At 43.6% G+C, this 21,192-nt stretch overlaps 6 non-coding genes and 2 pseudogenes across 6 annotated transcripts; 5 read left to right on the top strand and 3 right to left on the bottom strand.

Annotated features, from left to right (window-relative positions):
• Window positions 1–563: 563 nt before the first annotated feature.
• LOC135041222 (U1 spliceosomal RNA) lies at window positions 564–727 on the top strand. Its single transcript, XR_010234930.1, has one exon. It is a non-coding gene; the product is annotated as a U1 spliceosomal RNA (small nuclear RNA).
• Window positions 728–879: 152 nt separating this feature from the next.
• LOC135041216 (U1 spliceosomal RNA) lies at window positions 880–1,021 on the top strand (annotated as a pseudogene).
• A 692-nt stretch (window positions 1,022–1,713) lies between these two features.
• Window positions 1,714–1,877, top strand: LOC135041259 (U1 spliceosomal RNA). Its single transcript, XR_010234962.1, has one exon. It is a non-coding gene; the product is annotated as a U1 spliceosomal RNA (small nuclear RNA).
• Window positions 1,878–5,180: 3,303 nt separating this feature from the next.
• Window positions 5,181–5,343, bottom strand: LOC135041223 (U1 spliceosomal RNA). Its single transcript, XR_010234931.1, has one exon. It is a non-coding gene; the product is annotated as a U1 spliceosomal RNA (small nuclear RNA).
• Window positions 5,344–5,495: 152 nt separating this feature from the next.
• LOC135041190 (U1 spliceosomal RNA) lies at window positions 5,496–5,659 on the bottom strand. Its single transcript, XR_010234905.1, has one exon. It is a non-coding gene; the product is annotated as a U1 spliceosomal RNA (small nuclear RNA).
• Window positions 5,660–6,333: 674 nt separating this feature from the next.
• LOC135041234 (U1 spliceosomal RNA) lies at window positions 6,334–6,489 on the bottom strand. The gene has a single exon (XR_010234938.1). It is a non-coding gene; the product is annotated as a U1 spliceosomal RNA (small nuclear RNA).
• A 2,361-nt stretch (window positions 6,490–8,850) lies between these two features.
• On the top strand, window positions 8,851–9,014 carry LOC135041273 (U1 spliceosomal RNA). Its single transcript, XR_010234976.1, has one exon. It is a non-coding gene; the product is annotated as a U1 spliceosomal RNA (small nuclear RNA).
• Window positions 9,015–9,166: 152 nt separating this feature from the next.
• On the top strand, window positions 9,167–9,301 carry LOC135041225 (U1 spliceosomal RNA; annotated as a pseudogene).
• Window positions 9,302–21,192: the final 11,891 nt, after the last annotated feature.

The raw sequence follows: 21,192 nt of genomic DNA, 5'->3' as shown, positions 1-21,192 counted from the left end.
TGCTTACTTTGTGCCTTCCAACGCACAATACAAACTACAGGTAGTGCTGCAGGGCCCACACCCTTTTACTTGCTTTACAGAGCAGCTCTGGAGCTGTTACAGTGCCCAGCTGCTGCAAGAAATCAGCTTGAATGCTTCAGGGGCTGGGGCATAGCCAACATGAGCCCCACACCGAAGGAGGGTGGAGGTGTTTAATGCGAACTAGGGGTCATCCAAGCGCCGCAAAAGGCCGCCATGCCCTGCACACCCCTTTATTCTTTTCATATGCAGACGAGGGTTGAAGCCAACTTTGACCCACTGCTTGGATGACATCACCATATTCAAATCCATCTGCTGCAGGCCTTCCCCCAGGAATGCTTGCACTAGTTGTTGCATTTGGTTTGTTGTTTGGGGGTGCTTCAGTATTAGGCAGCCTTCTGCCCTCCCATGTTCATCTGAAAATATGTGTTCTCCCTGCAGTTGTTGTCCCCAGATGAGAGTTCCCTTGTGCTGCCTCAGTTGAATCTCCTTTACTTGACAGAGATGTGCCTGAGCAGCGGCCCTCCCCAGCCCTATCCCAAATCATACTTATTTTGCATAGGAGATACCATGGTCATGAAGATTGTTCTCCCAGGGTTAGGTTCATTCATTGCATTCTGGGTATGCTGACCCCTGTGATTTCCCCAAATGTGGGAAACTCAACTGCATTATTTGTGGTAGTGGGGGACTGTGTTTGTGCTTTCCTCTGGTCAGCTCTGGTAAAAGTCAGATTTCTTTGTCTCAGATCTTCCTCTAGCCTTGTTCTTCTTTCGAGAGTTCCCTTTTGCTGCCTCAGTTGGATCTCCTTCACTTGACAGGGGGGTGCCCGAGCAGCGACCCTCGCCAGCTCTAGCCCAACTCCTACTTACCTGCCAGGTGAGATACTATGATCATGAAGATGCTTCTCCCAGGGCAAGGCTCACCCATTGCACTCTGGCTGTGCTGCCCCTGCGATTTCCCCAAATGTGGGAAACTTGACTGCATAATTTGTGTTTCCCCTGGTCGGCTCTCATATAATTCAGATCTCTTTGTCTCAGGTCTCTCTCCAGCCTAGTTTGCTGTCTGTTTCCACTTCTTTTTTCTTGAGCCCCTCCCTTCTATACCCTTGTGCACTATCCTGACTTCTCCCATCTGCTTACTTTGTGCCTTCCAACGCACAATGCAAACTACAGGTAGTGCTGCAGGGCCCACACCCTTTTACTTGCTTTACAGAGCAGCTCTGGAGCTGTTACAGTGCCCAGCTGCTGCAAGAAATCAGCTTGAATGCTTCAGGGGCTGGGGCATAGCCAACATGAGCCCCACACCGAAGGAGGGTGGAGGTGTTTAATGCGAACTAGGGGTCATCCAAGCGCCGCAAAAGGCCGCCATGCCCTGCACACCCCTTTTTTCTTTTCATATGCAGACGAGGGTTGAAGCCAACTTTGACCCACTGCTTGGATGACATCACCATATGCAAATCCATCTGCTGCAGGCCTTCCCCCAGGAATGCTTGCACTAGTAGTTGCATTTGGTTCGTTGTTTGGGGGTGCTTCAGTTTTAGGCAGCCTTCTGCCCTCCCATGTTCATCTGAAAATATGTGTTCTCCCTGCAGTTGTTGTCCCCAGATGAGAGTTCCCTTGTGCTGCCTCAGTTGAATCTCCTTTACTTGACAGAGATGTGCCTGAGCAGCGGCCCTCCCCAGCCCTATCCCAAATCATACTTATTTTGCATAGGAGATACCTTGGTCATGAAGATTGTTCTCCCAGGGTGAGGTTCATTCATTGCATTCTGGGTATGCTGACCCCTGTGATTTCCCCAAATGTGGGAAACTCGACTGCATTATTTGTGGTAGTGGGGGACTGTGTTTGTGCTTTCCTCTGGTCAGCTCTGGTAAAAGTCAGATTTCTTTGTCTCAGATCTTCCTCTAGCCTTGTTCTTCTTTCGAGAGTTCCCTTGTGCTGCCTCAGTTGGATCTCCTTCACTTGACAGGGGGTGCCCAAGCAGCAATCCTCCACAGCTCTAGCCCAACTCCTACTTACCTGCCAGGTGAGATACTATGATCTTCACTGTTAGGGCAATCAGGATGTGGAATTCCCTGCCAGGGAAGGTGGTAATGGCGGACTCTGTAATTGGATTTAAAAAAGGAATGGATACATTTCTGAATGAAAAAGCTATCCAAGGTTATAATACTTAAAATATCAACATGGTTAATCCGGGGGTAACATGAGTTGTAGTAGTTAACTAGTCATAAAACATTATTCAGCAAGTATGTAGAATCATCACAACTTAAAACAGGTTGAACACGATGGGCAATTTGCCTCTTTTCAACCTCAAAAACTATATTACTATATGTTACTATATTACTATGTTACTGTAGTATACAGAACACCACAATGTAATGAGCAGTGATAGTGAGCACTGATGAGGATACTAGAACTGACACTGAGCAGCAAGATGCAGCACTGGACTATTAGTAATGTACTGTAGTATGCTGAGCACCACAATGCAGCACAAGACAATGAGCAGTGATACTGAGCACTGATGAGGATACTACTGAGAACTGACACTGAGCAGGAGAGACACACTACTAGTATTACTGAGCAGCAATAAGTAACCACTGATACTGAGCACTGATATTGAGATTTCCACTGAGAGAACATAGCCACGTCCTCTCCGCTCCCTCTTCAATGCACGAGTAAAAATGGCGGCAACGCGCAGCTCTTTATATGAAATCCGAATCTCGCGAGAATCCGACAGCGGGATGATGACATTTTCCCTTGTTCAGGTTTTCCGAGTCAGGCGGGAACAACCGAGCCTGCCTCGGACCAGTGTAAACCACGTGGAGTTCGTGGGGAATTCGGTTCTCGGAGAACCGAACCCGCTCCTCTCTACCTTATACCCATATATTTTTTTATTTTCAATCTAAGCCCCTGCAGTTTTCTGTAAGCATCTGCTTCGCTATGATGATCAACAAGTCACAAGGGCAAACACTCAGGGCTTGAGGCGTAGATCTTAGGACCAGCTGCTACAAGCATGGCAGAGGTGTCACTATCACTGGTGACACCCAGAGAGGTGGCGAAGGAGATTGTAATGCAGTGCGCGCAGATAAGCAGCGCAATGGTAAAAAGGAGGCATGGTTTCATAGGTAGGGGCGTGGCCTGGTGGCCTGAATCTACATTTTGTTGCTCCGGGTGTCCCGGGGGTTGGGGGCTGCACCCGGGGACTAGTGTGTGAGCGGTGCTGGCTCCTGCACAGTGACAGGACATGGCCACCCAGCATGACGCCTCCCTTCTTGACCAATCTGTAATTGCAGTCGCACTGCAGTTCAGCGTGATCATAAAAAATGGTGTAGCCTCCTGCTGGTGCAGACTGTATGTGCGCGCAGGAAGCCGCCACCATTTTTGTGATCACAGCGGCTGAATGTGATGTCATACAGCCGCTGTGACCACGCCCCCTGTGTCTACTCCGTTGCAGACCCCATTTTGAAGCCTTGCCCCCGCACCGCTCCATCCCTGACTTGGAAATGGAGTGTTGCTGACCCCCCTCTCCCCCCCTGCCCCGATTGACAGGCAGAGGCGATCGCATTCTCTGCGGGGTGCCGCAGAAAATGCAGGCACATGCGTATGCTCTTAGCAATTTTTGCAGTTGGATCGCTTACTGTGATTGCAATCCAACCTGAATCAGGCCCTATTACCTATCACAATGCGCTGCGGGCAGTACAAAATTGGTTTAATATGGGAGAAAAAACCCCAGACCTGTGCTCCTTAACTGTACCTGGTGGCTCGTGGAGCGGCTGCCCAGTAATCAGTGTCCACGCCAGTGCGCACACGGTCCACCCCCTACGGCCACGCTCCCCTTCATCAGCGGCCTCGTGATCCGGAAGGGCGGTGCGTGTGTGACTGACCTTAGGAAGAAACCGGAGCCTCCGCTGCAGTGACCCAGCAACCAGGGCACGGGAGTATACAGCGCCGCTGGGAGTGATGAAGCTGCAGTAAAGATGTCTATTAGACCTAGCCTGCTGCAGCCCTTGTAGATTCTCATAAAAAAAGTTCTTATTTTCTTGTCAAAATTAATAGCTAAGAATAGGCTGCCTGAGGCAGGCCCCTGTTAAGTGGCCTGCTACTGAAGGCACCAACTACAAACTGAGCTCCCTGTTCATGGAAGCGGGGTTATAGAGGAGAATGCGCTGAGCATCTTGGGAACAGTCAAAAGCTTTGAGCCGGTTGGTGCCTCAGATCAAGATCCTACTCTACACCCCAATGTGAATCCTTGTGGAGTCCAGTGTACCCCACAGAAGAAATTAATGTGTCACACCCATTGGCAGCAACCTTAGAATAGCTGCTGACGGGCACAATTGAGAAAGGAAGGGGGGGGGACATTTGAATCCAGCACATAGATGCAATTCAAATATGTAATTTGAACCTTCCTATTTTAAAATATAATGGATGAACTTCACCCTGTGATAACAATCTTCATGATATAGAGATCTCATATGCAAAATAAGTATGAGTTGGGATAGGGCTGGGGAGGGTGGCTGCTCGGGCAAGCCCCTCCCCCGTCAAGTTAAGGAGATTCAACTGAGGAAGCACAAGGGAACTCTCGTCTGGGGACAACAACTGCAGGGAGACCACATTTTTTCAGATGAACATGGGAGGGCGGAAGGCTGCCTAATACTGAAGCACCATCAAATATCAAACCATATGCAATAACTAGTACAAGCATTCCTGGGGGAAGGTCTGCAGGAGACGAATTTGCATACGGTGATGTCATCCAAGCAGTGGGCCAAAGTTGGCTGGAACCCTCATCTGCATATGAAAAGAGAAAAGGGTTATGCAGGGCATGGCAGCCTTTTGCGGCGCTTGGATGACCCCTAGTTCGCATTAAACACCTCCACCCTCCTTCGGTGTGGGGCTCATGTTGGCTATGCCCCAGCCCCTGAAGCATTCAAGCTGATTTCTTGCAGCAGCTGGGCACTGTAACAGCTCCAGAGCTGCTCTGTAAGGCAAATAAAAGGGTGTGGGCCCTGCAGCACTACCTGTAGTTCGCATTGTGCGTTGGAAGGCACAAAGTAAGCAGACGGGAGAAGTCAGGATAGTGCGCAAGGGCATAGAAGGGAGCGGCTCAAGAAAAGAGAAGTGGAAACAGACAGCAAACTAGGCTGGAGAGAGACCTGAGACAAAGAGATCTGAATTATACGAGAGCCGACCAGGGGAAACACAAATTATGCAGTCAAGTTTCCCATATTTGGGGAAATCGCAGGGGCAGCACACCCAGAGTGCAATGGTTGAGCCTTGCCCTGGGAGAAGCACCTTCAAGATCATAGTATCTCACCTGGCAGGTAAGTAGGAGTTGGGCTAGAGCTGGGGAGGGTCGCTGCTCGGGCACCCCCCTGTCAAGTGAAGGAGATCCAACTGAGGCAGCACAATGGAACTCTCGAAAGAAGAACAAGGCTAGAGGAAGATCTGAGACAAAGAAATCTGACTTTTACCAGAGCTGACCAGCGGAAAACACAAACACAGTCCCCAACTACCACAAATAATGCAGGCGAGTTTCGCACATTTGGGTAAATCACAGGGGTCAGCATACCCAGAATGCAATGAATGAACCTCACCCTGGGTGAACAATTTTCATGACCATGGTGTCTCCTATGCAAAATAAGTATGATTTGGGATAGGGCTGGGGAGGGCCGCTGCTCAGGCACATCTCTGTCAAGTAAAGGAGATTCAACTGAGGCAGCACAAGGGAACTCTCATATGGGGACAACAACTGCAGGGAGAACACATATTTTCAGATGAACATGGGAGGGCAGAAGGCTGCCTAATACTGAAGCACCCCCAAACAACAAACCAAATGCAACAACTAGTGCAAGCATTCCTGGGGGAAGGCCTGCAGCAGATGGATTTGCATATGGTGATGTTATCCAAGCAGTGGGTCAAAGTTGGCTTCAACCCTCATCTGCATATGAAAAGAGAAAAGGGGCGTGCAGGGCATGGCGGCCTTTTGCGGTGCTTGGATGACCCCTAGATCGCATTAAACACCCCCACCCTCCTTTGGTGTGGGGCTCATGTTGGCCATGCCCCATCCCATGAAGCATTCAAGCTGATTTCTTGCAGCAGCTGGGCACTGTAACAGCTCCAGAGCTGCTCTGTAAGGCAAGTAAAAGGGTGTGGGCCCTGCAGCACTACCTGTAGTTTGCATTGTGCATTGGAAGGCACAAAGTAAGCAGACGGGAGGAGAAGTCAGGATAGTGCACAAGGGTATAGAAGGGAGGGGCTCAAGAAAAAAGAAGTGGAAACAGAGAGCAAACTAGGCTGGAGAGAGACCTGAGACAAAGAGATCTGAATTATACGAGAGCCGACCAGAGGAAACACAAATTATGCAGTCAAGTGTCCCACATTTGGGGAAATCGTAGGAGCAGCACACCCAGTGTGCAATGGGTGAGCCTTGCCCTGGGAGAAGCACCTTCCTGATTATAGTATCTCACCTGGGTGTGCTGCCCCTGCGATTTCCCCAAATGTGGGAAACTTGACTGCATAATTTATGTTTCCCCTGGTCGGCTCTCATATAATTCAGATCTCTTTGTCTCAGGTCTCTCTCCAGCCTAGTTTGCTGTCTGTTTCCACTTCTTTTTTCTTGAGCCCCTCCCTTCTATACCCTTGTGGACTATCCTGACTTCTCCTCCTGTCTGCTTACTTTGTGCCTTCCAATGCACAATGCAAACTACAGGTAGTGCTGCAGGGCCCACACCCTTTTACTTGCCTTACAGAGCAGCTCTGGAGCTGTTACAGTGCCAAGCTGCTGCAAGAAATCAGCTTGAATGCTTCAGGGGCTGGGGCATGGCCAACATGAGCCCCACACCGAAGGAGGGTGGGGGTGTTTAATGCGAACTAAGGGTCATCCAAGCGCCGCAAAAGGCCGCCATGCCCTGCATACCCCTTTTCTCTTTTCATATGCAGATGAGGGTTCCAGCCAACTTTGGCCCACTGCTTGGATGACATCACTATATGCATATCCGTCTTCTGCAGACCTTCCCCCAGGAATGCTTGTACTAGTTGTTGCATTTGGTTTGTTGTTTGGGGGTGCTTCAGTATTAGGCAGCCTTCTGCCCTCCCATGTTCATCTGAAAATATGTGTTCTCACTGCAGTTGTTGTCCCCAGATGAGAGTTCCCTTGTGCTGCCTCAGTTGAATCTCCTTTACTCTAAAACTTGTAAAACTTAGCAAAAGTGTTTACTAAATAGCTGCTCGGCAAAGTTGCAATGCCGAGACTCCCCGACCAGCTGCCCAGGATGAACCCACCTTTCTAGTAGAATGGGTCTTCACCTAATTCAGTAACGGCAATCCTGCCGTGGAATGAGCATGCTGAATCTTACCACAGATCCAGCGCATAATTGTCTACATGGAAGCAGGACACCCAATCCTGTTGGGAGCACACAGGACAAACAGAGCCTCTGTTTTCCTAATCTGAACCGTTCTGGTGACATAAATTTTCAAAGTTCTGACCACAGCCAGAGACTTTGACTCAACGAAGGTGTCAGTGGCCAAAGGCACCATGTGGAAAGATGAACCACCTTCGGCAGAAATAGTTGACGTGTCCTCAATTCTGCTCTATCTTCATGAAATATCAAATAAAGGCTCTTGTGATACTGCATGGTTTGTACTGTTTTCCATGTGCTCCCAGATCTTTCAAGCAAGAAGCATGGTCAAGAAAGTTCTGTTTGAAAAGAAACAACATTTACTGTCATTGTTATAGAATTTGGGAGAAAAAACAAGAAGAAATCTGCACTGTTGACGCACTGGACAGAATGAATGAATCATAAAATATAACCTTTATTAAGTATGTATTAAAATTGGATAAATATTAATATTATTATCCAAAACTGCAGTGAAACATAAAGGTTAAAATCACAGAACTAACATACATGTGCATAAGAAGAATAAAGAGATGTGAAAAAAAGGTTTAAAAAGCGTGTCCGTGTGTGATTATTTTTGAAGGCACAACCCTGGCGGGGTTGTTTATATAGATATATATGTTGCTAATAATCACTTTCTAGCGTAATGTTATTAAATAGCTGTTAGTATCTATGTCGTCAGGTACCACTGGGTCGTATCCTATATACTCCTGTGGGAAACTTGACTGCATAATTTGTGTTTCCCCTGGTCGGCTCTCGTATAATTCAGATCTCTTTGTCTCAGGTCTCTCTCCAGCCTAGTTTGCTGTCTGTTTCCACTTCTCTTTTCTTGAGCCGCTGCCTTCTATGCCCTTGTGCACTCTCCAGACTTCTCCTGTCTGCTTACTTTGTGCCTTCCAACGCACAATGCAAACTACAGGTAGTGCTGCAGGGCCCACACCCTTTTACTTGCCTTACAGAGCAGCTCTGGAGCTGTTATAGTGCCCAGCTGCAGCAAGAAATCAGCTTGAATGCTTCAGGGGCTGGGGCATGGCCAACATGAGCCCCACACCGACGGAGGGTGGAGGTGTTTAATGCAAACTAGGGGTCAGCCAAGCGCCGCAAAAGGCCGCCATGCCCTGCATGCCCCTTTTCTCTTTTCATATGCAGACGAGGGTTGAAGCCAACTTTGACCCACTGCTTGGATGACATCACCATATGCAAATCCATCTGCGGCAGGCCTTCCCCCAGGAATGCTTGCACTAGTTGTTGCATTTGGTTTGTTGTTTGGGGGTGCTTCAGTATTAGGCAGCCTTCTGCCCTCCCATGTTCATCTGAAAATATGTGTTCTCCCTGCAGTTGTTGTCCCCAGATGAGAGTTCCCTTGTGCTGCCTCAGTTGAATCTCCTTTACTTGACAGAGATGTGCCTGAGCAGCGGCCCTCCCCAGCCCTATCCCAAATCATACTTATTTTGCATAGGAGATACCATGGTCATGAAGATTGTTCTCCCAGGGTTAGGTTCATTCATTGCGTTCTGGGTATGCTGACCTCTGTGATTTCCCCAAATGTGGGAAACTCAACTGCATTATTTGTGGTAGTGGGGGACTGTGTTTGTGCTTTCCTCTGGTCAGCTCTGGTAAAAGTCAGATTTCTTTGTCTCAGATCTTCCTCTAGCCTTGTTCTTCTTTCAAGAGTTCCCTTGTGCTGCCTCAGTTGGATCTCCTTCACTTGACAGGGGGGTGCCCGAGCAGCGACCCTCCCCAGCTCTAGCCCAACTCCTACTTACCTGCCAGGTGAGATACTATGATCATGAAGTTGCTTCTCCCAGGGCAAGGCTCACCCATTGCACTCTGGGTGTGCTGCCCCTGCGATTTCCCCAAATATGGGAAACTTGATTGCATAATTTGTGTTTCCCCTAGTCGGCTCTCATATAATTCAGATCTCTTTGTCTCAGGTCTCTCTCCAGCCTAGTTTGCTGTCTGTTTCCACTTCTTTTTTCTTGAGCCCCTCCCTTCTATACCCTTGTGCACTATCCTGACTTCTCCTCCTGTCTGCTTACTTTGTGCCTTCCGATGCACAATGCAAACTACAGGTAGTGCTGCAGGGCCCACACCCTTTTACTTGCCTTACAGAGCAGCTCTGGAGCTGTTACAGTGCCCAGCTGCTGCAAGAAATCAGCTTGAATGCTTCAGGGGCTGGGGCATAGCCAACATGAGCCCCACACCGACGGAGGGTGGAGGTGTTTAATGCGAACTAAGGGTCATCCAAGCGCCGCAAAAGGCAGCCATGCCCTGCATACCCCTTTTCTCTTTTCATATGCAGATGAGGGTTCCAGCCAACTTTGGCCCACTGCTTGGATGACATCACTGTATGCAAATCCGTCTTCTGCAGACCTTCCCCCAGGAATGCTTGTACTAGTTGTTGCATTTGGTTTGTTGTTTGGGGGTGCTTCAGTATTAGGCAGCCTTCCACCCTCCCATGTTCATCTGAACAGATGTGGTCTCCCTGCAGTTGTTGTCCCCAGACGAGAGTTCCCTTGTGCGTCCTCAGTTGAATCTCCTTAACTTGACGGGGGAGGGGCTGCCCGAGCAGCCACCCTCCCCAGCCCTATCCCAACTCATACTTATTTTGCATATGAGATCTCTTAATCATGAAGATTGTTCTCACAGGGTGAGGTTCATCCATTATATTTTAAAATAGGAAGGTACAAATTACATATTTGAATTGCATCTATGTGCTGGATTCAAATGTCCCCCCCCCCCCTTCCTTTCTCAATTGTGCCCGTCAGCAGCTATTCTAAGGTTGCTGCCAATGGGTGTGACACATTAATTTCTTCTGTGGGGTACACTGGACTCCACAAGGATTCACATTGGGGTGTAGAGTAGGATCTTGATCTGAGGCACCAACCGGCTCAAAGCTTTTGACTGTTCCCAAGATGCTCAGCGCATCCTCCTCTATAACCCCGCTTCCATGAACAGGGAGCTCAGTTTGTAGTTGGTGCCTTCAGTAGCAGGCCACTTAACAGGGGCCTGCCTCAGGCAGCCTATTCTTAGCTATTAATTTTGACAAGAAAAGAAGAACTTGTTTTATGAGAATCTACAAGGGCTGCAGCAGGCTAGGTCTAATAGACATCTTTACTGCAGCTTCATCACTCCCAGCGGCGCTGTATACTCCCGTGCCCTGGTTGCTGGGTCACTGCAGCGGAGGCTCCAGTTTCTTCCTAAGGTCAGTCACACACACACCGCCCTTCCGGATCACGAGGCCGCTGATGAAGGGGAGCGTGGCCGTAGGGGGTGGACCGTGTGCGCACTGGCGTGGACACTGATTACTGGGCAGCCGCTCCACTAGCCACCAGGTACAGTTAAGGAGCACAGGTCTGGGAGTTTTACTCCTATATTAACCCAATTTTGTACTGCCCGCAGCGCATTGTGATAGGTAATAGGGCCTGATTCAGGTTGGAATGCAATCACAATAAGCGATCCAACTGCAAAAACTATACAGCTTTTCCTTGCCGATATCTCTCTTTTGCAAAGAGCTAGGCATTGGAAAATTCAGGGCTATAACGTGTAGATGAAGCACTAACAGTAGGCTTTAAAATTTTCATTCTAGTGTCTTTAGTTTGGGAGAAAAATGCAAAGGTACAATACAGCTTTTCCTTGCCGATATCTCTCTTTTGCAAAGAGATAGGCATTGGAAAATTCAGGGCTATAACGTGTAGATGAAGCACTAACAGGAGGCTTTAAAATTTTCATTCTAGTGTCTTTCGTTTGGGAGAAAAATGCAAAGGTACAATACAGCTTTTCCTTGCCAATATCTCTCTTTTGCAAAGAGCTAGGCATTGGAAAATTCAGGGCTATAACGTGTAGATGAAGCACTAACAGGAGGCTTTAAAATTTTCATTCTAGTGTCTTTCGTTTGGGAGAAAAATGCAAAAGTACAATGCAGCTTTTCCTTGCCGATATCTCTCTTTTGCAAAGAGATAGGCATTGGAAAATGCAGGGCTATAACGTGTAGATGAAGCACTAACAGTAGGCTTTAAAATTTTCATTCTAGTGTCTTTAGTTTGGGAGAAAAATGCAAAGGTACAATACAGCTTTTCCTTGCCGATATCTCTCTTTTGCAAAGAGATAGGCATTGGAAAATTCAGGGCTATAACGTGTAGATGAAGCACTAACAGGAGGCTTTAAAATTTTCATTCTAGTGTCTTTCGTTTGGGAGAAAAATGCAAAGGTACAATACAGCTTTTCCTTGCCGATATCTCTCTTTTGCAAAGAGATAGGCATTGGAAAATTCAGGGCTATAACGTGTAGATGAAGCACTAACAGGAGGCTTAAAAATTTTCATTCTAGTGTCCTTCGTTTGGGAGAAAAATGCAAAGGTACAATACAGCTTTTCCTTGCCAATATCTCTCTTTTGCAAAGAGATAGGCATTGGAAAATTCAGGGCTATAACGTGTAGATGAAGCACTAACAGGAGGCTTTAAAATTTTCATTCTAGTGTCTTTCGTTTGGGAGAAAAATGCAAAGGTACAATACAGCTTTTCCTTGCCGATATCTCTCTTTTGCAAAGAGATAGGCATTGGAAAATTCAGGGCTATAACGTGTAGATGAAGCACTAACAGGAGGCTTAAAAATTTTCATTCTAGTGTCCTTCGTTTGGGAGAAAAATGCAAAGGTACAATACAGCTTTTCCTTGCCGATATCTCTCTTTTGCAAAGAGATAGTCATTGGAAAATTCAGGGCTATAACGTGTAGATGAAGCACTAACAGGAGGCTTTAAAATTTTCATTCTAGTGTCCTTCGTTTGGGAGAAAACTGCAAAGGTACAATACAGCTTTTCCTTGCCGATATCTCTCTTTTGCAAAGAGATAGGCATTGGTAAATTCAGGGCTATAACGTGTAGATGAAGCACTAATAGGAGGCTTTAAAATTTTCATTCTAGTGTCCTTCGTTTGGGAGAAAAATGCAAAGGTACAATACAGCTTTTCCTTGCCGATATCTCTCTTTTGCAAAGAGATAGGCATTGGAAAATTCAGGGCTATAACGTGTAGATGAAGCACTAACAGGATTCTTTAAAATTTTCATTCTAGTGTATTTCGTTTGGGAGAAAAATGCAAAGGTACAATACCGCTTTTCCTTGCCGATATCTCTCTTTTGCAAAGAGCTAGGCATTGGAAAATTCAGGGCTATAACGTGTAGATGAAGCACTAATAGGAGGCTTTAAAATGTTCAATCTAGTGTCCTTCGTTTGGGAGAAAAATGCAAAGGTACAATACAGCTTTTCCTTGCCAATATCTCTCTTTTGCAAAGAGCTAGGCATTGGAAAATTCAGGGCTATAACGTGTAGATGAAGCACTAACAGGAGGCTTTAAAATTTTCATTCTAGTGTCTTTCGTTTGGGAGAAAAATGCAAAAGTACAATGCTGCTTTTCCTTGCCAATATCTCTCTTTTGCAAAGAGATAAGCATTGGAAAATTCAGGGCTATAACGTGTAGATGAAGCACTAACAGGAGGCTTTAAAATTTTCATTCTAGTGTCCTTCGTTTGGGAGAAAAATGCAAAGGTACAATACAGCTTTTCCTTGCCAATATCTCTCTTTTGCAAAGAGATAGGCATTGGAAAATTCAGGGCTATAACGTGTAGATGAAGCACTAACAGGAGGCTTTAAAATTTTCATTCTAGTGTCTTTCGTTTGGGAGAAAAATGCAAAGGTACAATACAGCTTTTCCTTGCCGATATCTCTCTTTTGCAAAGAGATAGGCATTGGAAAATTCAGGGCTATAACGTGTAGATGAAGCACTAACAGGAGGCTTAAAAATTTTCATTCTAGTGTCCTTCGTTTGGGAGAAAAATGCAAAGGTACAATACAGCTTTTCCTTGCCGATATCTCTCTTTTGCAAAGAGATAGGCATTGGAAAATTCAGGGCTATAACGTGTAGATGAAGCACTAACAGGAGGCTTTAAAATTTTCATTCTAGTGTCCTTCGTTTGGGAGAAAACTGCAAAGGTACAATACAGCTTTTCCTTGCCGATATCTCTCTTTTGCAAAGAGATAGGCATTGGTAAATTCAGGGCTATAATGTGTAGATGAAGCACTAATAGGAGGCTTTAAAATTTTCATTCTAGTGTCCTTCGTTTGGGAGAAAAATGCAAAGGTACAATACAGCTTTTCCTTGCCGATATCTCTCTTTTGCAAAGAGATAGGCATTGGAAAATTCTGGGCTATAACGTGTAGATGAAGCACTAACAGGAGGCTTTAAAATTTTCATTCTAGTGTCTTTCGTTTGGGAGAAAAATGCAAAGGTACAATACAGCTTTTCCTTGCCGATATCTCTCTTTTGCAAAGAGCTAGGCATTGGAAAATTCAGGGCTATAACGTGTAGATGAAGCACTAATAGGAGGCTTTAAAATGTTCAATCTAGTGTCCTTCGTTTGGGAGAAAAATGCAAAGGTACAATACAGCTTTTCCTTGCCGATATCTCTCTTTTGCAAAGAGATAGGCATTGGAAAATTCAGGTCTATTACGTGTAGATGAAGCACTAAAAGGAGGCTTTAAAATTTTCATTCTAGTGTCTTTCGTTTGGGAGAAAAATGCAAAAGTACAATGCAGCTTTTCCTTGCCGATATCTCTCTTTTGCAAAGAGATAGGCATTGGAAAATTCAGGGCTATAACGTGTAGTTGAAGCACTAACAGGAGGCTTTAAAATTTTCATTCTAGTGTCTTTCGTTTGGGAGAAAAATGCAAAGGTACAATACAGTTTTTCCTTGCCGATATCTCTCTTTTGCAAAGAGATAGGCATTGGAAAATTCAGGGCTATAACGTGTAGATGAAGCACTAACAGGAGGCTTTAAAATTTTCATTCTAGTGTCTTTCGTTTGGGAGAAAAATGCAAAGGTACAATACAGCTTTTCCTTGCCAATATCTCTCTTTTGCAAAGAGCTAGGCATTGGAAAATTCAGGGCTATAACGTGTAGATGAAGCACTAACAGGAGGCTTTAAAATTTTCATTCTAATGTCTTTCGTTTGGGAGAAAAATGCAAAAGTACAATGAAGCTTTTCCTTGCCGATATCTCTCTTTTGCAAAGAGATAGGCATTGAAAAATGCAGGGCTATAACGTGTAGATGAAGCACTAACAGTAGGCTTTAAAATTTTCATTCTAGTGTCTTTCGTTTGGGAGAAAAATGCAAAGGTACAATACAGCATTTCCTTGCCGATATCTCTCTTTTGCAAAGAGATAGGCATAGGAAAATTCAGGGCTATTACGTGTAGATGAAGCACTAAAAGGAGGCTTTAAAATTTTCATTCTAGTGTCTTTCATTTGGGAGAAAAATGCAAAAGTACAATACAGCTTTTCCTTGCCGATATCTCTCTTTTGCAAAGAGATAGGCATTGGAAAATGCAGGGCTATAACGTGTAGATGAAGCACTAACAGGAGGATTTAACATTTTCATTCTAGTGTCTTTCGTTTGGGAGAAAAATGCAAAGGTACAATACAGCATTTCCTTGCCGATATCTCTCTTTTGCAAAGAGATAGGCATTGGAAAATTCAGGGCTATAACGTGTAGATGAAGCACTAACAGGAGGCTTTAAAATTTTCATTCTAGTGTCCTTCGTTTGGGAGAAAAATGCAATGGTACAAGACAGCTTTTCCTTACCAATATCTCTCTTTTGCAAAGTGCTGCGCATTTGAAAATTCAGGGCTATGTCGTGTAGATGATGGCCTAACAGGAGGCTTTCAAATTTTCTTTCTAGTGTCCTTCGTTTGGGAGAAAAATGCAAAGGTACAAGACAGCTTTTCCTTGCCAATATCTCTCTTTTGCAAAGAGCTAGGCATTGGAAAATTCAGGGCTATAACGTGTAGATGAAGCACTAACAGTAGGCTTTAAAATTTTCATTCTAGTGTCTTTAGTTTGGGAGAAAAATGCAAAGGTACAATACAGCTTTTCCTTGCCGATATCTCTCTTTTGCAAAGAGATAGGCATTGGAAAATTCAGGGCTATAACGTGTAGATGAAGCACTAACAGGAGGCTTTAAAATTTTCATTCTAGTGTCTTTCGTTTGGGAGAAAAATGCAAAGGTACAATACAGCTTTTCCTTGCCAATATCTCTCTTTTGCAAAGAGCTAGGCATTGGAAAATTCAGGGCTATAACGTGTAGATGAAGCACTAACAGGAGGCTTTAAAATTTTCATTCTAGTGTCTTTCGTTTGGGAGAAAAATGCAAAAGTACAATGCAGCTTTTCCTTGCCGATATCTCTCTTTTGCAAAGAGATAGGCATTGGAAAATGCAGGGCTATAACGTGTAGATGAAGCACTAACAGTAGGCTTTAAAATTTTCATTCTAGTGTCTTTAGTTTGGGAGAAAAATGCAAAGGTACAATACAGCTTTTCCTTGCCGATATCTCTCTTTTGCAAAGAGATAGGCATTGGAAAATTCAGGGCTATAACGTGTAGATGAAGCACTAACAGGAGGCTTTAAAATTTTCATTCTAGTGTCTTTCGTTTGGGAGAAAAATGCAAAGGTACAATACAGCTTTTCCTTGCCGATATCTCTCTTTTGCAAAGAGATAGGCATTGGAAAATTCAGGGCTATAACGTGTAGATGAAGCACTAACAGGAGGCTTAAAAATTTTCATTCTAGTGTCCTTCGTTTGGGAGAAAAATGCAAAGGTACAATACAGCTTTTCCTTGCCAATATCTCTCTTTTGCAAAGAGATAGGCATTGGAAAATTCAGGGCTATAACGTGTAGATGAAGCACTAACAGGAGGCTTTAAAATTTTCATTCTAGTGTCTTTCGTTTGGGAGAAAAATGCAAAGGTACAATACAGCTTTTCCTTGCCGATATCTCTCTTTTGCAAAGAGATAGGCATTGGAAAATTCAGGGCTATAACGTGTAGATGAAGCACTAACAGGAGGCTTAAAAATTTTCATTCTAGTGTCCTTCGTTTGGGAGAAAAATGCAAAGGTACAATACAGCTTTTCCTTGCCGATATCTCTCTTTTGCAAAGAGATAGGCATTGGAAAATTCAGGGCTATAACGTGTAGATGAAGCACTAACAGGAGGCTTTAAAATTTTCATTCTAGTGTCCTTCGTTTGGGAGAAAACTGCAAAGGTACAATACAGCTTTTCCTTGCCGATATCTCTCTTTTGCAAAGAGATAGGCATTGGTAAATTCAGGGCTATAACGTGTAGATGAAGCACTAATAGGAGGCTTTAAAATTTTCATTCTAGTGTCCTTCGTTTGGGAGAAAAATGCAAAGGTACAATACAGCTTTTCCTTGCCGATATCTCTCTTTTGCAAAGAGATAGGCATTGGAAAATTCAGGGCTATAACGTGTAGATGAAGCACTAACAGGAGGCTTTAAAATTTTCATTCTAGTGTATTTCGTTTGGGAGAAAAATGCAAAGGTACAATACCGCTTTTCCTTGCCGATATCTCTCTTTTGCAAAGAGCTAGGCATTGGAAAATTCAGGGCTATAACGTGTAGATGAAGCACTAATAGGAGGCTTTAAAATGTTCAATCTAGTGTCCTTCGTTTGGGAGAAAAATGCAAAGGTACAATACAGCTTTTCCTTGCCAATATCTCTCTTTTGCAAAGAGCTAGGCATTGGAAAATTCAGGGCTATAACGTGTAGATGAAGCACTAACAGGAGGCTTTAAAATTTTCATTCTAGTGTCTTTCGTTTGGGAGAAAAATGCAAAAGTACAATGCTGCTTTTCCTTGCCAATATCTCTCTTTTGCAAAGAGATAAGCATTGGAAAATTCAGGGCTATAACGTGTAGATGAAGCACTAACAGGAGGCTTTAAAATTTTCATTCTAGTGTCCTTCGTTTGGGAGAAAAATGCAAAGGTACAATACAGCTTTTCCTTGCCAATATCTCTCTTTTGCAAAGAGATAGGCATTGGAAAATTCAGGGCTATAACGTGTAGATGAAGCACTAACAGGAGGCTTTAAAATTTTCATTCTAGTGTCTTTCGTTTGGGAGAAAAATGCAAAGGTACAATACAGCTTTTCCTTGCCGATATCTCTCTTTTGCAAAGAGATAGGCATTGGAAAATTCAGGGCTATAACGTGTAGATGAAGCACTAACAGGAGGCTTAAAAATTTTCATTCTAGTGTCCTTCGTTTGGGAGAAAAATGCAAAGGTACAATACAGCTTTTCCTTGCCGATATCTCTCTTTTGCAAAGAGATAGGCATTGGAAAATTCAGGGCTATAACGTGTAGATGAAGCACTAACAGGAGGCTTTAAAATTTTCATTCTAGTGTCCTTCGTTTGGGAGAAAACTGCAAAGGTACAATACAGCTTTTCCTTGCCGATATCTCTCTTTTGCAAAGAGATAGGCATTGGTAAATTCAGGGCTATAACGTGTAGATGAAGCACTAATAGGAGGCTTTAAAATTTTCATTCTAGTGTCCTTCGTTTGGGAGAAAAATGCAAAGGTACAATACAGCTTTTCCTTGCCGATATCTCTCTTTTGCAAAGAGATAGGCATTGGAAAATTCAGGGCTATAACGTGTAGATGAAGCACTAACAGGAGGCTTTAAAATTTTCATTCTAGTGTCCTTCGTTTGGGAGAAAACTGCAAAGGTACAATACAGCTTTTCCTTGCCGATATCTCTCTTTTGCAAAGAGATAGGCATTGGTAAATTCAGGGCTATAACGTGTAGATGAAGCACTAATAGGAGGCTTTAAAATTTTCATTCTAGTGTCCTTCGTTTGGGAGAAAAATGCAAAGGTACAATACAGCTTTTCCTTGCCGATATCTCTCTTTTGCAAAGAGATAGGCATTGGAAAATTCAGGGCTATAACGTGTAGATGAAGCACTAACAGGAGGCTTTAAAATTTTCATTCTAGTGTATTTCGTTTGGGAGAAAAATGCAAAGGTACAATACCGCTTTTCCTTGCCGATATCTCTCTTTTGCAAAGAGCTAGGCATTGGAAAATTCAGGGCTATAACGTGTAGATGAAGCACTAATAGGAGGCTTTAAAATGTTCAATCTAGTGTCCTTCGTTTGGGAGAAAAATGCAAAGGTACAATACAGCTTTTCCTTGCCAATATCTCTCTTTTGCAAAGAGCTAGGCATTGGAAAATTCAGGGCTATAACGTGTAGATGAAGCACTAACAGGAGGCTTAAAAATTTTCATTCTAGTGTCCTTCGTTTGGGAGAAAAATGCAAAGGTACAATACAGCTTTTCCTTGCCGATATCTCTCTTTTGCAAAGAGATAGGCATTGGAAAATTCAGGGCTATAACGTGTAGATGAAGCACTAACAGGAGGCTTTAAAATTTTCATTCTAGTGTCCTTCGTTTGGGAGAAAACTGCAAAGGTACAATACAGCTTTTCCTTGCCGATATCTCTCTTTTGCAAAGAGATAGGCATTGGTAAATTCAGGGCTATAACGTGTAGATGAAGCACTAATAGGAGGCTTTAAAATTTTCATTCTAGTGTCCTTCGTTTGGGAGAAAAATGCAAAGGTACAATACAGCTTTTCCTTGCCGATATCTCTCTTTTGCAAAGAGATAGGCATTGGAAAATTCAGGGCTATAACGTGTAGATGAAGCACTAACAGGAGGCTTTAAAATTTTCATTCTAGTGTATTTCGTTTGGGAGAAAAATGCAAAGGTACAATACCGCTTTTCCTTGCCGATATCTCTCTTTTGCAAAGAGCTAGGCATTGGAAAATTCAGGGCTATAACGTGTAGATGAAGCACTAATAGGAGGCTTTAAAATGTTCAATCTAGTGTCCTTAGTTTGGGAGAAAAATGCAAAGGTACAATACAGCTTTTCCTTGCCAATATCTCTCTTTTGCAAAGAGCTAGGCATTGGAAAATTCAGGGCTATAACGTGTAGATGAAGCACTAACAGGAGGCTTTAAAATTTTCATTCTAGTGTCTTTCGTTTGGGAGAAAAATGCAAAAGTACAATGCTGCTTTTCCTTGCCAATATCTCTCTTTTGCAAAGAGATAAGCATTGGAAAATTCAGGGCTATAACGTGTAGATGAAGCACTAACAGGAGGCTTTAAAATTTTCATTCTAGTGTCTTTCGTTTGGGAGAAAAATGCAAAGGTACAATACAGCTTTTCCTTGCCAATATCTCTCTTTTGCAAAGAGCTAGGCATTGGAAAATGCAGGGCTATAACGTGTAGATGAAGCACTAACAGGAGGCTTTACAATTTTCATTCTAGTGTCTTTCGTTTGGGAGAAAAATGCAAAGGTACAATGCTGCTTTTCCTTGCCGATATCTCTCTTTTGCAAAGAGATAGGCATTGGAAAATGCAGGGCTATAACGTGTAGATGAAGCACTAATAGGAGGCTTTAAAATTTTCATTCTAGTGTCTTTCGTTTGGGAGAAAAATGCAAAGGTACAATACAGCTTTTCCTTGCCGATATCTCTCTTTTGCAAAGAGATAGGCATTGGAAAATGCAGGGCTATAACGTGTAGATGAAGCACTAACAGGAGGCTTTAAAATTTTCATTCTAGTGTCTTTCGTTTGGGAGAAAAATGCAAAGGTACAATACAGCTTTTCCTTGCCGATATCTCTCTTTTGCAAAGAGATAGGCATTGGAAAATTCAGGGCTATAACGTGTAGATGAAGCACTAACAGGAGGCTTTAAAATTTTCATTCTAGTGTCTTTCGTTTGGGAGAAAAATGCAAAAGTACAATGCTGCTTTTCCTTGCCAATATCTCTCTTTTGCAAAGAGATAAGCATTGGAAAATTCAGGGCTATAACGTGTAGATGAAGCACTAACAGGAGGCTTTAAAATTTTCATTCTAGTGTCCTTCGTTTGGGAGAAAAATGCAAAGGTACAATACAGCTTTTCCTTGCCAATATCTCTCTTTTGCAAAGAGATAGGCATTGGAAAATTCAGGGCTATAACGTGTAGATGAAGCACTAACAGGAGGCTTTAAAATTTTCATTCTAGTGTCTTTCGTTTGGGAGAAAAATGCAAAGGTACAATACAGCTTTTCCTTGCCGATATCTCTCTTTTGCAAAGAGATAGGCATTGGAAAATTCAGGGCTATAACGTGTAGATGAAGCACTAACAGGAGGCTTAAAAATTTTCATTCTAGTGTCCTTCGTTTGGGAGAAAAATGCAAAGGTACAATACAGCTTTTCCTTGCCGATATCTCTCTTTTGCAAAGAGATAGGCATTGGAAAATTCAGGGCTATAACGTGTAGATGAAGCACTAACAGGAGGCTTTAAAATTTTCATTCTAGTGTCCTTCGTTTGGGAGAAAACTGCAAAGGTACAATACAGCTTTTCCTTGCCGATATCTCTCTTTTGCAAAGAGATAGGCATTGGTAAATTCAGGGCTATAACGTGTAGATGAAGCACTAATAGGAGGCTTTAAAATTTTCATTCTAGTGTCCTTCGTTTGGGAGAAAAATGCAAAGGTACAATACAGCTTTTCCTTGCCGATATCTCTCTTTTGCAAAGAGATAGGCATTGGAAAATTCTGGGCTATAACGTGTAGATGAAGCACTAACAGGAGGCTTTAAAATTTTCATTCTAGTGTCTTTCGTTTGGGAGAAAAATGCAAAGGTACAATACAGCTTTTCCTTGCCGATATCTCTCTTTTGCAAAGAGCTAGGCATTGGAAAATTCAGGGCTATAACGTGTAGATGAAGCACTAATAGGAGGCTTTAAAATGTTCAATCTAGTGTCCTTCGTTTGGGAGAAAAATGCAAAGGTACAATACAGCTTTTCCTTGCCGATATCTCTCTTTTGCAAAGAGATAGGCATTGGAAAATTCAGGTCTATTACGTGTAGATGAAGCACTAAAAGGAGGCTT

This window comes from Pseudophryne corroboree, unplaced genomic scaffold (assembly GCF_028390025.1).
Source record: "Pseudophryne corroboree isolate aPseCor3 unplaced genomic scaffold, aPseCor3.hap2 scaffold_796, whole genome shotgun sequence".
NCBI lineage: Eukaryota > Metazoa > Chordata > Amphibia > Anura > Myobatrachidae > Pseudophryne > Pseudophryne corroboree.
This window is presented reverse-complemented; position numbering and strand designations above follow the sequence as displayed.